This window comes from Lactuca sativa, chromosome 9 (genome assembly GCF_002870075.4).
Source record: "Lactuca sativa cultivar Salinas chromosome 9, Lsat_Salinas_v11, whole genome shotgun sequence".
Lineage (NCBI taxonomy): Eukaryota > Viridiplantae > Streptophyta > Magnoliopsida > Asterales > Asteraceae > Lactuca > Lactuca sativa.
Genome location: NC_056631.2, coordinates 53,549,121 through 53,553,412, shown reverse-complemented (window position 1 = coordinate 53,553,412; position 4,292 = coordinate 53,549,121).

Below are 4,292 nucleotides of genomic sequence, written 5' to 3'. Positions count from 1 at the left end.
TAAAGGCATAAAGTTGCCAACTTTATGCCCTAGGTAGTCTTAATGAGCTTAGATCTGACTATTGGACGTGAGAAAATAGAGTATTAAGCACTTAATGGAAGAAAGTGCTTAATCTATTAGTACGCTAGGCGTAACTTAGCGTACACAGCACATACGACCCAGGGACTCAGTACGCTGCGCGTACCAGGGTAGTACGCTAAGCGTACATACAACAGATGGACTTGGACTTGTTTTGGGCCTTTGAGCTTTTGGGCCTCAATTAGTCATTGGGCCTAGTCATGTTTTGGGGTTAGTAGGCCAGTTTATCTGTTTTGGACCATAGGTGTTATGATTGGGCCTTATTGGGCCATGAGCCCCATTAATGATTTTGGATGTGGACTTTGGGCCCATTAACTAAGGAAAACCTTTTGGGCCTTTGTGAAAGGACTTGGAGTTTAGGTTTTTCAATTAGGTTGTGCTTAGCCCTAACATTGAGTGATATTATTATTGTTCAGCACGGGTGTTTACGGACTGTTAGGAGAGCAGCCTTCGGATTCTACAAACAGAGGTGAGTTTTCTCATTATACCAATGGGTCTAAGGCACCAAGGTCATCCCATTTTATGATATGTGGTGCACTAGCTATTGTAGAGATATGTGGTATGATAGTTAGCTTTATGCTAAGTTGTATGTTAGTGATTTTGTGATATTTGCATGAAAGACCATGGGGGAGCCCATGACACTTGGATGTAAGACCATGTGGGGGAGCTCATGGCTGTCCGACAGGGAAAGACCATGGGGGAGCCCATGGCACTTAGGTGTAAGACCATGTGGGGGAGCCCATGGCATCCTTACACAAGGATATGTGGTAGAGATAGCTTATAGCTAATGTTGTATGGTAGAGATAGCTTTATGGCTAACATGATATGTGGTATATGGTATAGATAGCTTTATGGCTAATATGATATGTTATGTGGTAGAGATAGCTTTTATACCTAATATGATATGTGTTATATTGCTTGTGTGAGGGGTATGCTCTGGGGGACTCACTAAGCATTAGCTTACAATTTGTGGATTTGTTTCAGGTACATCTGAGCCCAAGGGCAAGGGCAAGGCTTGATGGCGTGGTGTGTACTCTCTCACCGACATTTTATGGGACACTCTGATGTTTTTAAATAAAGTTGTAATGAATGTGGATTTGAAAACAATTGTATTGGGATTTCATGGTTTATGGAAATGTGTTTGACTAATTAAAAATGAAAAAAAATTCTTTTGAAAATTTGGGTCGGTACATGGCTAATCATTTGTTTACTGGTTATGAACCTACTTAGGTTTGACTCTTCTAACAATGAATGAAGCACACGGATGGAAGATATTTTTTGTCGGCAGAACAACAACTAAGTAACAAATGGAGGGTCATGCATATGGAGAAGATCCATTTGTAGATTCATGGATATCCACAGTAAGTTCACCTAGTTGAAAACTTCTATTTTCTAAGAGAGATGAAGAACTCTTCAGATATTTGTTAGAAGATATTTGTTAGGTGGTATTTGACTATAAGTGTGTAATGATTCACATGTAAATCACAAGTGAATTACATATGATTTACATATGAATCACATGCAATTCACATGTAAATCACATGTGATTCACATGTAAATCAAAAGTGAATTACAAATGAATTACATATGATTTGTTGGATAAGGTGTCTAAGTCCATAACTATTTATGGTATGTACTTGACCCGACCCGGCATGGTCCATTTGGGTTGCATGGCACCATGCAATTGGATAGACTAAATGAGAGAAATAACACTTGTGGTTTATTAATATATTATAAGTTCTAATATATTAATAATATTATTTAATTAGTTTGATCGAGAATTAATTTTAGAATTAATTAAGTGATCAAAAGATAACTAATTAAATATATGGTTTGATTATGTAAATCATCCATAACTTATATAGTGGGCTAAGAGGCTCCATGGATAATCAAGTTGGGTTGAACCCATTGGATGCTCCATGGGAGTTACAAACTCATGGGTCATGGAAATGAAGAGTCATGACACATTAGGGTTTACATGGTGTAACCCTAAATGTGTCAACACTATATAAAGCTCATGTTTCTCCCAAAAATCGGCCATGACATGCATGTTTGAGGGCTAGAGCCGATTTGTGAGTGTTACACTTTCTCTCCAAGTTTACTCCATAGCATTTGGTGTTGTGTGAAGCATTTGAGGCATCATACTTGGGGTGCTAGGCTCACAAGGTTTCAAGGACCAAAATCAACAACAAGGTATGTAGTTCTATCTTTCATCTAAGTTAAAATTGTTCTCCATGTATGCTAGATAGGATCATAACCTTGGGAATCAAATTTGCATGAGAATTAGACAAACATAGATCCAAGGTTATTAGGGTAGCATGTACACTTAGGAAGTGTTAGAATGCTCAAAACCCATCATGATTAACATGTAAATCATGTGTAATTCACATATGTATCATATGTAATTCACATAGAAATTAAATTACATGTGATTCACATGTAAATCACAAGTAAATCATATATGAATTACATATATATGTACACATGCATTTTGTGTCACTATTCCGTTAATTTTTTTTTGTTGAATTTCACATCTGAATCTTAAAAGATACAATCACATGCGAATATCATATTGTAGCATCATTATGATAGGTACTTCAAATTTCAACCCTTTAATTCATTTATATTGCATTTGGTCCCAAAGTTCAAGAAATATATGCAAAAATGGCCTTAATGGCATTATGGTAAACTGAGGCTTTGGAATACGCAATGCGTACGTGGTGTACCTTGAGCATACTATGGCGTGCCCTAGTACGTTGGGCGTACTTGCTAAATGAAGAAACTCTAATTTTTAGGGTTTTGCTGGTATTTAAGCATCCTTATGGCCTCATTTTCCTTCACCTTATCAGCCTCCATCCTCTCGTTCGTGTTTATAACCCTATTTCTCCTTGAGCAGCCATTTCTAGCCTAAAAGTGTGTGTTTGTGTGCTTAGAAGAAGAAGGAAGGAAGCCAACCTCATCTTGGAAGAGTAAAGCACCTTGGATCTGGGATTTCTACTTCATTTGCACCCATTCTAAGGTAAAAAGCTTGCAACTTGATACCTCAATCTCATAGATCTAGTTTTGGTTGTTTTATGGAGCTTTTTTGGGTCCCAAAATGTTAGATCTTGAATATGGCTTGTTCTTGACCTTTGAGTTGTCCTTTCAGACTTTAGGAGGGGTCTTAAGTCATAAAAATGGGTTCCAAATGGTTAGTTTTGCTTCATGCATCTTGTAGAATGTCTTAATGGAGCAAGACCATGTGTTAAGCACTTATTGGACATGCTAGGTCATAAAGTTGGAGACTTTATGGCTCCTAAGGGTATTTTGGCCATGGATATGAAGTTTGGACGTAAGAGCTTAAGACATTAAGCTCTTAAATGGATTTCGACTCTGTGAGGGTAAGCCTCGCGTACTCGGAGTACACCCTGCATACGAGGTCAACCACCCCGATGGTGGTTAAACTGTGAGGCCTCATGTACGCCCAACGTACCTCAGAAGTACGCCCCGCGTATGCACCCTGAGTTGACTCGGTCGAGTTAACTCGGTTGGGTTGACTTGGTTGACTTAGTGGGTTTGACCAGTTGACTTTGACTTTGACCAAGTTTGACCTTGAGGATATTTTGGGTATTTTGGGATTTTGATGGAAATTGGTAATTTGTGGGATTAGGTGTCGGTTAGAGAGTGTTGAGATTCGGAGTCAGGACCTTATCTGCTTTTGTTCCGTTTGTGAGGTGAGTTTTCCTTACTATACTTTTGGGTCGAAGGCACCAAAGCCGACCCTTCGGATTTGATATCCTGTTACGTATGCTATAGTGCTATAGTAATATGGTAGAACGGTATCCTAGTATGTAGGATGTTGTTATGCTTAGTAATCGGTTGATATGTCTGTTTTTTGTTGGCTGATTATATGTTTATCTGTTTTATATATATATATATATATATATATATATATATATATATATATATATATATATATATATATATATATATATATATATATATATGCATATATTTGGTGGGTGGTTGAGGCTTTACTGCTTTGTGTGTGAGCCAACAACCTAGGCAATCTAACCCGATGGTTAAGTGGGCCCGAGGGTATTCCATCTCGAGGATGACAGGACCCATTGTGTATTGGCGTTCCAACCCGATGGTTGAGGGTCCTGGGGTATTCCAAATCGATGGTTGACTGGACTCATAGTGTATTGGCATTCCAACCCGATGGTTGAGGGGCC